Source organism: Quercus robur, chromosome 1, assembly GCF_932294415.1.
Source record: "Quercus robur chromosome 1, dhQueRobu3.1, whole genome shotgun sequence".
Classification (NCBI taxonomy): Eukaryota; Viridiplantae; Streptophyta; class Magnoliopsida; order Fagales; family Fagaceae; genus Quercus; species Quercus robur.
This window is the reverse complement of record NC_065534.1, coordinates 13,285,578-13,300,166: the sequence shown is the minus strand read 5'-3', so window position 1 is coordinate 13,300,166 and position 14,589 is coordinate 13,285,578. Positions and strand designations below refer to the sequence as shown.

Below are 14,589 nucleotides of genomic sequence, written 5' to 3'. Positions count from 1 at the left end.
AACGCCGTTTGCAAACTTAAATGGCTGAACAGGTGGCAGAATTTTAAAAGGGGTACCTAAGGAACAGTACCCAAAAGTACTATATCTAAGTTTTGCCTTTCATCAAAAACCCTATAGATAAACATTAGAGCTCGTTAATTATTCTTTTAAGCTTTCTGAAATAATTATTTGTAATTTGGAGTTAAAGGTTTTCATCTTGTAACTCTACATAACATTTCCCCACTATTTTCTATGCATTTTGGAATCTAAGTGAGTCTTTCATTTAAAAACCCCAGTTATCAAAGTTTTCTTTGGTAAGTTTGGAAAATTAAAATGAGACAATCGTGTTAGCAATTAGTTTCTATTCCCACCATAAGCATTTTCACTCAAAATCTACTTCGTTACAAGTTGGTAGGCTTACACAGCTAGACAATCTCAATCATTAACAATAAAATATTGAACGGAGAAAGAAAAACAAGGAGAGAATTCTTACCCTCTTGGTTACAAATGGGTAGATTAGATGTGTGGGGTATGAACTATGTATACTTTAAACACAACTCTTTAACTCCCTTTTCGCATTTTATTAATTTGTAAGAGCACTCACATTAGTTTGTATATAATAATAAAAAAAAATGTGTAAAATTTATACATTTTTGCCTAAAAATGACCTATATCAATGATTGTATAACTGTGTAAATTTATAAGTTTATTACAGTAATTGCATAAATTTACACTGACATTATTCATTTTGTATTTTATTTTTTTATTCTTTCTTTACGTATCCCAATGATGAATAAAGAGAGTAAATGTGGGTTGTTATATGTGAAGAAAAAAAAAAACAATTAAAAAAATAAGAATATTTGATATTTAATGAAATATAGTATACAGTAGATAATTTAATGTGGAGTATTTTAAAAAGTGAGTATGTAAAAAAAAAAGAAAGTAGGTTATGCAAAATAAACATAAATTTTTGCATAAGTTGATGTGAGTCATTTATTTAGCTCCTCACTGTTAGGTTCTAAATATTTAGAACAATTGGCAAATCGTGAACACAAACTTGTTTAGATATAGATCTTAGAGTCTATAGGTATTATTAGACACTGTTCAAGGTGATTCAAGTCAAGATTCAAGAACATACAAGCTGCAAGAAGAAGATTTCATAATCTTCCTGGTTCGATCGATCAAAAGACAGGTTCAACCGATCGAAAGTCATATCTGCAGAATTTTAATTAAGCCCAAACAGCAGTTCAAACCCATTAAGGATTAGGGTTTCTGATCTACTTTTGCTAGTATATAAAGGAAACCCTAAAAAGCTCTCTCTTGTATTTTAGGGATTTGTTCCTAAAAAGCTCTCTCATGTCTTCTACCGGTGTTATTCCTTGAATAATCTCAAGATTCAGTATTGTAGAAGTTGTTGCCTTTTCTAGTCATCAAAGGTGCTGATGATCTAAACCTTTAAAGATGGTCTTGGAGTCACAAACAGGAGAGTTTGTGTTGCTAAACCTTTGAGTGAGATCTCAAAGTCACAAACGTGGGTGTTTGTGTTTTGCAAAGGCCAAAGAGAAAAGTAGTCTATGTACTCGGAGCTATTATGAGGTCATGGTAATAAGTTTTCTACTCGAGGTAACAATAGAATGTTAGTGGTCTAAGTTCTATTGTACAAACTTCAATTCTTTCATAGTAGATTTGCTTTTTACCTTAAGGATAGCTAGGTTAAATCATCCCTAGGTTTTTTACCCGTTTGGTTTTCCTGGGTCATCATATCTTTGTGTTATTTATTTTTCATACTTTACATTGATATGATATATGTGTGTTAACCTAGATCTAATTAATTTGACTAAGTAATCATTTGACTAATTAACTAGGTTAATTTGGTTGTGTTTTAAGGGGTCTAAAAGCGTACACTCACATCTATTCATTTATTTCTTGCATATTTAATTTTTGAAGACTAATTCACTCGAAGTCAAATTCTATACAAAATGGCAGCTATATAGGTAGGTAGGTTGTAGTTGCCTTATTGATGAAAGAAATTCCAAACCACAACATTTTGGAAAAAAAAAAAACCAACAGTCCCTCAAAGTTATCGTTTCATTGAGTACTTTATCAGGCACTATAAGAAATCTGGGTTTAGGCGACGTTTTTAAATTCACCACTATAAGTAGTAAATTGTGACGTTTTTAAAAAACGCCGCTAAAGAGTGATCCTTTCGCGACGTTTTTCTTAAAATGTCGTTGTAACCCAAAACAATAGTAGCGTTTCTTAAAACGCCGCAAAAGTACTGTTTTAGCGGCTTTTTTTGTTTATAGCGACGTTTTCTAAAAACGTTGCTATAGTTTTTAAAGAACTCCCACCATATTTTCAAAAAAATTTTGGGGAAACAAATAGCGTCGTTTTGTATAAACATATAGTGACGTTTTCAAAAACGTCGCTATATGTTTCTCCAAAATTTTTATCCTCTTCCAGTTCAAAATTTCACTGAGTGGGAAAGTTCCCACCGTTTATTCTTTTTGTTTTGGATAAACATATAGTGACGTTTTGGATAAAGATATAGCGACGTTTTCAAAACGTCGCTATATGTTTCCCTTTCAAAATTTCACTAAGTGGGAAAGTTCCCCCCATTTTGTCCTTTTTTTCTTTTTGGTCTCCTTTCCTTACACGTTTTTTCAGTCTTTTTTCTTTCTTATCACTCTTTTTCTTTCTCAAACAAACTTCCCTTCCCACTTCCATATTCTCCCCCCTCCCACCCTTATCACTTCTTCACACTTAGCTATTGCCAGCCATTGCCGCCACCGCCGTTGCCACCGCCAACCCATTCATGTACGAGTTCTTCCCTCTCTAGCCACCACCTACTGCCACTACCATTCTTTTTTCCCTCTTTTTTGGTTTTCAAGTTTCTTTAATGTGTAAGTCTTTGTGTTTTGGCTTATGGGTTTGCTTTGATTTGATTTTTCTTTAATAGGTCATGGAGTCTTTGTATTTTGGCTTATGAATTTGCTTTGATTTAGTTTTTCTTTAATAGGTCATGGAACTTTTGTGCTAATTTTTTTTGTTTGCTTGTTTTGGTTGGAGTTTGGTACAGAAAGCTCTTATTCAAATTTGGATTTTTGAGCAAAAAGTCCTAAGCATCAAAGGCTAAATCATTGTAAGTTTATGTACAAGTTTGTAAATCTTGGTTTTTTTTTTTTTTTTTTTCCTACAATTTTTCTGTAGTATGTAGATTTTGAATTTTTTTTGTTATTAGTTTTGTGGTTTAGCTAGCTTAAAATTAATTTTTTTTAAAAAGCTCACTACCCACTAATGTGTAAATAATCTCAACTAAATGCTCTTTATATGTATATATATATATATTTATATATTTATTGTTACTAAATTTTCAAGCACCTTGATTCATTAACATTGGACATTTGATATTGTGGAATAATGATGATAGGTCTATTTGATCTATTACAAGCTTATTGCAAGCATATGTTAGTTATTGTTGAATTTTTAGTAGTTTTATATAGCATTTTTAATATTTAAAAAAAAATAATGAGTAAGTTTTGCGACGTTTTAAAAACGTCACTAAAAAGCAAAAGGAAAATGCTTTTGTGACATTTTTGAAACGTCGCTATTAGTGTGATTATTTGCGGCGTTTTATAAACGTCGCTAAATGTATTTTCTTATATTATGTACGAAAATGTTATATTATTTAACGTCACTAAAAATTTTTGAACGCCCATAAAAGTACCATATAGTGACGTTTTTTAAAACGTCGCAATAGACCTATAGCGACTGCTCTATTGCGACGTTTTCGAACGTCACAAAAAAAACGTCGCTGTAGGCCATTGTGTCTATAGCGACGTTTTTTGGGTTTTTAGTGACGTTTTAGAAACGTCACCTAAACCCAAATTTCTTATAGTGAGGCCAGGAATATGAGGGTTCATAATGTAGTCTTTCCAGTCAATGCACTTTGGATCAAAGTCAAACAAATGCACATTGACTTCACTGTCTTTAATCGCCACTCGTAGCTTTTTTGTGTTGGAGTCATCAAAGCTGTTTGGAAAACAAAAGCTTATTATCAGTGGATACATTGAAAACACGATTGAAAATTTAATCACTAAAATAATTAAGGGTCATGCTAACGAGTGCTCTTAGGACACTGGTTAAGAATCTAGTTAAAGAAAGTTTTTATGGGAAAAGAAAAAAAAGCAATTAATGTTTTGACAGATTTTTTTATTTCCCATAAAAATGATGTCAAAACTTTCTTTAATTGGATTCTTAACCAGTATCCTAAGGGCACTCGTTAGTATTTCCAAATAATAATTAATACCTTCCAGCCAGTAATAAATACATATGGCTTGTAGAGGTCAACCATTCGCATCAATACTTCGACCTTCCGATTAAGAGTAATATACATGTCCCCATAATACTGGAAAAGCACCAGATTTGCTAACCATAGCACCTTCAAAGAATAAAGTCAGAAAGAAAAAGAAAAGAAAAGAAAAAGTGATAATATAGTATAGAGAGAGAATACATATATTGAGAGGACGTTCTTTCTGTGATATTGCATGCATAGTGTCTGATTCACAGGAAACTTTGAAAGGAAATGCTATTTTTTTCTTAACAGTGTTTGGTATGTAAAAGATTAACAATGTTTGGTATGTAAAACCGGTTTCTACTTTTAATTGTGGCCAAATACCTTCAACGGCAGCTTATATCGAATAACCATGTATGCTTGAAACCTAGCAATATTGCAAAAGACTATCAACTTGCAGACGTTGATTGACTTTCCACTTCTATCAATCCACGGATTTTGAGTGAAGTACAGAGAGATGAAATCTGAAAGACTAGAGAGTTTCATCGGATTTCTCATTGAAGAACACACATGGAAGATCATCTGAGAAGACTTGTTTGCATGAGCCACCATGGCCATAGTCATAGAATTTACCACCATATCTGCTGGTATCTGCATGACTTTCAAAATTCAATATTTAAAGCTCGTTGAAAAGATTTACATGGGCAAACAAGCTTAAAATCCAGATGAATAGATTTGTCTGCAATTGTTTGCTTAAAGACTGAAGAATGAATTTAACTCACAACATCCATGATTGTCTTAGGATGGCCAAGAAAGCATTTCAGTTTATTACACCATCAATGGTTCTGTAACAAGAAAATTAAATTTAACCAAGCAAGATTTAATCATCAAAAATGAAAATAGGGGAGGGGGGGGGGGGGGGAGACCAATTCATGTTACTTTATTGAATATATATATATATATATATATATATATATTTCATTGATAAATAGTGGGAAGTGGAAATTCAAACCATAAGATTATATCACAAAAGATGTCATTACCACTAAACTATTACGTAAACTCTGTTATTTTCTTGATCACCTAATCTTATTAATTAATTATTACCCAACAAAAACATAAATAATAATTTCACAAAAGTGTGAGTTTTTATAATTCCATGTCAAATTATGATTACCTCACACCTTCAATCCAACCTGAAAATGGTTCTTTGTAAGTATTGGTTACTATGGTGGGGCGTATGATGACTAAGGGCAAATTCTGATTAAAGTGTCCTAAAAGCATTTCCCCAAATGCTTTTGTATACACGTAGGTGTTTGTCCATCCTTATAGTTTTGCCCTAGCAATTAATAAAAAGAAACAGATAAAATTAAAACAAGAAGGAAAAAATTTGTCTAGAGAAAGATTTTATTATTATATGCTTCACAAATTGTTTTAGTAAATACATCATTGACATGAAGGTGATAACCATTATGTCATTGGAAATTAAAGGATTTTAACATATTTTGGAAGATTCTTAAAAACCTTTTAATGCCCAAATCCTTCATGGCGGATGTGATCTCTTCTTTCGTGGCACCATGCACTCGTAATTTATCTAGGTATTCCTCAACAAGTTCTTTTTCGGCATTGATCTCTAATCCCAAGGTTCCATTTAGCGTTTCTTCCATGTTAAATGGGCTCTCTAGTATGTACCCCACCTTCTCGCCGCACACATAAGCTGTAAAACAACATTGAAGATTATAAAGTTCATTGTTTACAATTGCAATGACATATAGTACTTCTGCATTGTTTTTGAACACACAGAGATTTTTGCACTAGCAATTACCTCTTGAACTGGACTAATTTATGGACAATCAAAATAGTGTATAAGGGCAGAGCTCAAGTCTACACTGACCTGTTGATACACGGACAAGCACCTTCAGTTTAATACATTTCTTTGCGAAGTTCAAAACATGCAAAGCTTCATATGTGTTGATGCCCAATGCAATATCATATCTAAAATAGGAAAGAAAGGAATAGAAAAAAAATTTAAAAATAAATAAATAAATATATGAATCTTTTTAACTATGCACAGTTGCACACATCCTATTTTTTGTTACCCTTCATCAAAGTTTGTTGTAGCAGCAGAATTTAAGACAATGTCTATTTCATTCCACATCTCTTCTCTTAATATAGAATCTTTGATTCCAAAATTCTCATCACTAATTTCACCAGCGATATTTGGAGTAACCCTTTCAAATATAAAGGATTCTAGATTTGCACCCAAACTCTTTCTTAGAACGTTAAAGAGGTCCTATCCTATTACCTGCATATCAAACCAATGAAAAAAAATAATAACAAAAAAACAAAAACAAAAACAAATACAATTTAAGCCTATTTAGTACGAATATTGTATTGTAACTAAATCCTAGGAAATTAAATAAATTTATTTTACCCTTATTTTGCTATTAAGAATAAAAATTATTTTGAAAATAAAAGAAGACTAAAATGTAAATTAAACCAGTTAAGTGATAATTTTGATTTGGGTTATTAATGTCTAAAAGTCTTTATTTTAGTTCTTAACATTTAACATTAATTGTTCTTATTTTTGTCATTCCATCCATTTACAGGAATGGTATTATCGTTAAATACCATTTAAACTCATAAATTAAAACTATATCATTTTGTCCGCGATTATAAAAAAATTATATGTAATATATATTTATATATATATTTTTTAATTTTTTAATTCTTTTTCTCTTTAGCTATTTCTTCCCTATTTTCATCTCTCTCCTCTTTTATTTCTCAGTTTTTCACATTTCTTATTACGCTACCAATCCCACCCCAACGTGTAGATACTATCTGCTTTGGGGCCTATACTCAGTTTTATTCTCTTCCAAAGTATAGAACAGTGTGGAAAAATGCCTCTACACACATTGAAGGAAAGTTACTCCTTATAAGTACATCCCTATATACTTTGCTAGGTGGTATGAGATTCCATGGATTGTACGCCCCCTTTTGGGTCTCTATAACACTAAGTAGTGTTTTTTTTTTTAAATTTTTTTTTTTTTTTTTTTACTTAACATATACTAGTTAAGTTTAGGAGCCACATGGCATGATATACTGTGTAGATACTGTCTGCTTTGGATCCTATACTCATAGTTTTGTTCTCCCCCAAAGAACAGTGGGGGAAAATGCCTCTACATACGTTGAAGGGAAGTTACTCCTTATAAGCACATCCCTATATACTTCACCAGGTGATATGAGATTCCATGAATTGTACGCCCCTTTTAGGTCTCTATAACACTGAGTAGTTTTTTTTTACTTAACATATACTAGTTAAGTTTAAGAACCACATGGAATGATATACTTTAGTCAGCTGGAACACATTAATATAGGAATCGCAAATTTATTTGGCATTGTTAATGCGCATGTAATTTAATGGAAATGAATGGAAGGACAAAATGGACAATGACATTAAATTTTATATATGTATTAAAATCAAATTTTCAATTTAATTTTTAAAAAATAAATTTTCAAAATATTAAAGATTAAAATAAAAATTCTCTTAAACTTAAAAAGATGTATTTTACATTTTAGTCTTAAAAAAAAATCATGTATGTGACACATAAAATCTCCTACCTACATAATCAAAAAGAACTAAATGAGGTACCTCATGACAAAACTGTTGTGTAGCAGACTCATAAGCTCTCAAAAGAAGATAGATCCTATTTACATTTGGTTGAACCCTCAATATTTTCTCCACAAAAACTGCGTTCATTTATGCAAGCTAAGTATCACTAACACCAACATCCTTTCAACACACGCATACATAGACTTATAAACAAAGCATAACACAAACATAGGACTATATATATACACTCGTACACACATAAACGAGTGGAGTCAAGTAGAATATATACAAGCAATTTGCTTGACAGGTTGTTTATATATGTAGCTATGAATAAAAATATATAAATGCATTTCAGGAGTGCGGGCAGAGAGAGGTAACCTTTTGCTAGAGAGCCTGTGGCACCAATGATTAAAATAGTCTTGTTCTCAAAAAATCGGATTATACCTTCCAACTCCATGAGAGAAGAAATGAGAAAAGGAGAGAGTAGATGATGATGATCTCAAAGCAAGAAGTGGATGACTTCTAAATTGAGGGTTGCCTTGCTGCGTATAGAATAAAGAAGAAATGAGAAAGAGAGAGAGTAGATGATGATGATCTCAAAGCAAGAAGTGGATGACTTCTAAATTGAGAGTTGCCTTGCTTTATATAGAATAACCAAATGCATATTGTCCAAAATAATTTCTAAAAATTTTCACCCAAACACAACTTATTAGAGGAAAAATAAAACTCATATGTTTTTTGTTTTTTATTTAATTTTTATAGTACAATAGGTTAAGATATCAATCAATTTTTAGTATAAACAAGATTCAAAGACCTTTCATTCAACGCTAAAAAACTTTACTAGTTGAACTAATTAGAACCCATAAATAAAATTATATGTCAAATATTTCCACTTAGGTGGTTTGAGATTAGAGCAATGTGGGGTCTACCAAAACTTCATTGCTGATTCGCTTGTTTAGATAATTAAGAATAAAAATAAAAATAAAATAAAATAAGAAGAAAAGAAGAAAAAGAAAGAAATAAAGAAACAAGGAGGAAGTTAGTTGAACTACGATCCATCAATGTCTACACACGTATATGGATAGATAGAGAAATCGGTGCAGAACCTAATTATTATAATCTGGTAGTTAGTACGTACAAGTTAGATTTTCAAGGTGTATGATGAAGCGGGGTTTGACCATATAAGCTTTATAGCCCAAAAAAAATCAAGGCTTACGCAGTAGGCATGCTTATGGTTATGGCAATTGGCAAGGCATTAATGATTTACAAAAATGGCTACGTACTGTGAGAACAGAAATTCGTTTGAGTAACTGTAAAGGTTTCTCTCTCAACAATTGTTTGAGAGCTTCTGATCTATTTGTATATGCATATGTATATGCAAGTCTCAATGCATGAAACAACTTTTTATAAGCAATAAATAATAAATAAATCTCCATTACCTTTTGAGCAAACTCATGAGCATTTTATGTAGGTTTTCTATCATTAACATTAACGACAATGATAATGATGATAATAATAATAATAATATAATGTCTCAAAAACTTAGTAGTTTTTATATGTTTATGTTCTTCGGTATTAAAAATTTAAAATAAGCATGAAGACTCATAAAATGTTGCATCGAAGTGGATTTATATATTCACATAATACAATAGTGGCAGTAAACAATACAAAAATCAATTCATACGGTGAGACAAGTTCACTAACGGCATATGGTTGCTTCAATTCATAGCATCACTTTTTCATATTCTTTTAAAAATACAACATAGACCTCATGTTGTAATGGTCTTCTCTTGAGTTTAGTCACAAGAGTTTCTCCCAGCAACAAGTACAGCAAGATCACTAGCTGTATTCTGTACCCACCCTGTCTACACAGAGTATATAACATGTCAAACATAGAGTCAAGTAACTCCAATTAATAATCTTTAAAAGCTCTAGCTAGCTCTTATTATACCAAAAACCATCATTCTAAAGATTGAACGCATGAAATCTCATTAACTCATTCTATAACCCACACATTGTTAGATACCTTCAAAGCAGGAAATCAGTCACTACATATAGATCATGATAGCAGATTTCAATGTCATAAGAATAAAACCAAACATTCCCCAGATTTTCTCACTAACCAAAATGAGCAAAATATTAAGTGCAGTGTCATTGCCAACATCAATTTGCAAGAATTAAAAGAATCAACAAAATGTGAGCTCATCCAAATAGGTAACCAACAGATCATATGAAATCATGCCTTAGTTGTTGTAGACACCCCATTTTGCCACTCCCATTTAACTCCACTTGCATTCTATTGCATATCATCACCATCTCATGTCTCTAGGGCAAGACTATAATTTTGATTTTTTGATCTCCATATACTTTTTGTTAGGTTCTAAAGGTTAGGATTTTATGTATTTAGAATTCTAATGTGTATTGTTGGCAAACCATGATCAAAACAATGGGTTTAGAAGTGTTTAAAGCTAGCTCAAAGTTGTGTGTCAATGTAAAGTTGGAATCAAGTTAAAGCAGGAAAGGATTGTGCCTTTCGGCCTGGCTCGATCGATTGAAAGACATGCTCGATCGATCGAAGCTCGGGCAGAATGCTTTTTTTGCAGATTTGTCCAACTCAGCCCTAGTTGTTTTAAAACGTTTTTAGGGTTTCTTATTTGTCCAAAGTATAAAAGGCAAACTCTAGCCACGTTTTAGTGTTGCTCATATTTGCGGTTTGTGTAAATCTCTTGTGAAATCTAGAGGAGCTTTCCTTTACACAAACTTAGGGTTTTCAAGGAGAAGATTTATCTATGCCTTGATGATCAATTCAGTTGCTGCCATTGAAGCTTAAAGAAAACACAAGCGGGTGTGCTTGTAGCTGGTGGTGAATCCAAGAAAGAAGGAGTCCGTGGATTCGGAGCTTGCACGTGGTCATGTCAGTAAGTTCTACTGGTTGGTAGCAATAAGAAGTCAAGCGTGGGGGCTTGTAAGTCTTATTGTATGAACTTCAATTCTTTCAAGATAGTGGATTCAAGTTTACCTTGAGGATAGCTAGGTCAAATCCTCCCTAGGTTTTTACCGGTTTGGTTTCCTGGGTGATCATATCTTGTGTTATTTATTTTCCGCTGCTTTGCATGATTTGATCTTTTATATTGTGATAACCTAGACTTGTTTAATTGGACTAAGTAACAACTTGGCTAATTACCTAGGTTAAATCAATTGTTTTAAGGGGTCTAAAAACTAACACTTCCATAAATCAAATCTTGAGTTCATAACGATCAAAACAATAGTTTATGAACATTAATCAAATCACCGAATTAAAAGATATCAAAAAAAACAATTTTTAGCGATAAAGTGCACTTGCATGAATTAAACCTTGACCATAGGTGATTGTGATCACTTAATTCTAATAGGTTGGTTTTTAGTCCAATTTAAATTAAATGATTTGTAATAATCCTATTGGCAAAAGATAAAGTTTATGGTGAGGTTGCATTCATCTAATTTAATCCAAAGTCAACGCATTTATTAATTCCCGATATAATAGGCAAGAATTGATTAAATAGACAACTTGGTACTTAACATGATATGCTAGTTTATAGAAGTTATATGGCATGATATACTTTAGCCAACTAGCACACATTGTAGGAAATGCAAATTTATTTGGCATTCTTAATGCCCATGTAATTTAAATGGAAGTGAATGGAAGGACAAAAAAGGACAACAGTGTTAAATGTTATATATGTATTTAAAATAAAATTTCAAAATATTAAAAATCAAAATAAAATTCCCTCAAACTTAAAAGGATGTATTTTACATTTTAGTCTTAAAAAAAATCATGTATGTGACATGTAAAATCTCTTACTTATAGAATTTAAATAAATAAATAAAATAAAAATAAAAACCTAATGAGGTACCTCATGACAAAACCATTGTGTAGCTAAATCATTGTCTGAAACTCTCAAAAGAAGATAGATCATTTTTATATTTGGTTGAACCCTTTGTATTTTCTCCACAAAAACTGCATTCATTTATGCAAGCAAGTTATCACTAGCACCAACATCCTTTCAACACACGCATACATAGAATTATAAACAAAGCATAACACAAACATAGGAATATATATATACACATACACACGTAAACAAATGGAGTCTAGTAGACTATATACAAGCAATTTGCTTGCTAGGTTGTTTATATTTATAGCTTTGAACAAACATAAATAAATGCATTTTAGGAGCGCAGGCAGAGATAGATAACATTTTGCTAGAAAGCCTATGGCACCAATGATTAAAATAGTCTTGTTCTCAAAAATTCGGAGTATACTGTATGTTTTTAGACCCCTTAAAAATACAAGTTGTTTAACCTAGTTATTTATCCAAGTGATTACTTAGATAAAATATTCAGATCTAGGTTAACACATTCAGATTCTCAAAAAAAAAAAAAAGGTTAACACATTCAAATCATATCATGTAAGTAATGCAGAAATATAAAGAACACACGATATGATAATCCAAGAAAACCAAACCGGTAAAAAACTTAGGGAGGATTTAATCTAGCTATCCTTAAGGTCAAATTCGCTATGAAAGAATTGAAATTTGTACAATAAGACTTAGACCACTAACATTTTATGGCTACCTCGAGTATAAAACTTACTACAACGACCACGTGACAGCTCCGAGTCCACGGATTACTTCTTTCCTTGATCCACTGCAACCACAAGTACTCTCACTTGTGACTTTGAGAATCCACTCAAAGGTTTTGGATCTTCTTGAAAGTTCTTTATGCAACAACTGAAACCACCATCAAAATTGAGGATACACATGAAAAAAAAAATACATATTCTCTCTTTCAATAAATGCAAACTTGACACTATGTGACCCATAAACATATGGTGTTTGAACTCAAATCAAATAGAGAAAATATTTGCACACTGATTATCCATCATATCTTTTAAGAAAAATATTTTTTGCATTTCACACATAAAAATAGCATATACTAAAATGTACAGAGGACTCCAAAATTAATCAATCAATTTTTAAATTAAGTTGAGTACCCAATTTAGAAAAGTGTATGCATGTTATGTGTGAATATAATGAGAGATATGACTGCAAAACTGCAAGATGGATACCAAAAAAAAAAAAAAATAGTGCAATACATGTGAATCCTAAACATAAATGATGCATGAAAAAGATTTGGTCAAAACTCTAAAAACTAAAAAATTTTCAGTTTCGATCGGTCGAGCATCGATCAAATACCAATCGAGTCAAGCAGAAGCTAGACTTGAAAAATCTGGAAATATTCGATTGATCAAAAATTACACTCGATCGATCAAAATTCTGAAAAACTGGATTTTTTGAAAAATAGTAGAAGTATTATGCAGAAAACAATCAAACCAAATAATTTCATAAATGAAATACATGAGAATGAGTTTAAAGTTTTTCAAAAACATTTGCTTTCAACCCAAAACTTCAAAAACAAGATTTTCAATCATCAAAAACACAATTTTTGCCAACCCTTAAACATATTTTGCATCAAACACCATAGAAAACATAATCTTGGATGGCCACACTATTTCACACACAATTTTATGTACTAAGTTTAGCAAAGAATAACTTGTGTGTGCAACTAGTAATAGCATGAGATACATATGGGATAATATGTAGATAGTAATCAATCACAATTTTTACATTATTCATCAAATAAATTTGAAAGTGACTATCACCTAAAGAGTTACATTCTATAACTCCCACATCTCCTAAAAAACAAGCTTGCAATCATGTATTTTTTTTTTCCTCATAATGTACAAACCATTTTTATTTCATTGTGAAATAGTTATTTAAGCCAAATAATGTACACACCAATTTTATTATTAATCTGAGACTACACCTTATGTTCTTTTTGTGCATGTGCTGCATTTTCCCCCTACGAATTGATACATGCAATTTGCTCACTTCTGGAAGAGGGGACGAAAAGAGGAGGCCTTTGCTCTATCTGCTTTTTCCTCTTCCCAGGAATGAAGAATTGGATTAAAAAAATAATGATTTTCTTATTGTTTATATATATATATATAATATTATATATCTATTATTAATTATAATAATATAATAAAGCAAGCGGCCCTTTCACAACTTAAACTGCCGATACGCTTTCTAGCTCGCAACGTCTCAAACGGGCGGGGGCTTTCTATTTGCTTGCAATGCCTGCTGTTCACCTTTAGTTAGAAGTAGAAATAGAGGGCGCCTTTTGCCCCACACTTCAAAAAAAGTAAGCCATTAGGTGTAGGCACTTTCCAAAGGTGGAATCTTCTAGTTCTTCCTATTTGACTCAAAACCGGTCGATCTAGCCATGAGCAGTTTGAAGAGAGCTTTAACAGGCCTTGGAGGACCGAACCCACGTATGTGGCAAAATACAGGGATGACTTGTGGCTAGGGGTGAAAGGCCAACCAAGATCGGATATAGCTGGTTTTCCGTGAAATCTATTTCAGTAGAGCGTATGATGTCGATGGCCCGAGGTAGCACAAAATCTTATGATATGCACTAAGGTGTTCATGATTGGCTAGTAAATAGTGGTGAGATAGTTATTTATGCCTTTCTCTTTAGGTTCTAGTCCTAACAATCAAAAGCATCTGACTTCAAAATCAAGATCATGTGATCAAAAACTATTAACAACTCCACGCAACATGCACTACATAGCTAAAACTAGCAATGTGTAGAAAAATAAGTT

The 14,589-nt window shown here is 32.0% G+C and overlaps 1 pseudogene; it reads right to left on the bottom strand.

The window, feature by feature from the left end:
* LOC126721968 (alcohol-forming fatty acyl-CoA reductase-like) overlaps nucleotides 1-8,471 on the bottom strand; it is an 11,372-nt pseudogene extending 2,901 nt beyond the window's left edge.
* Between the last annotated feature and the right edge of the window lie 6,118 nt (nucleotides 8,472-14,589).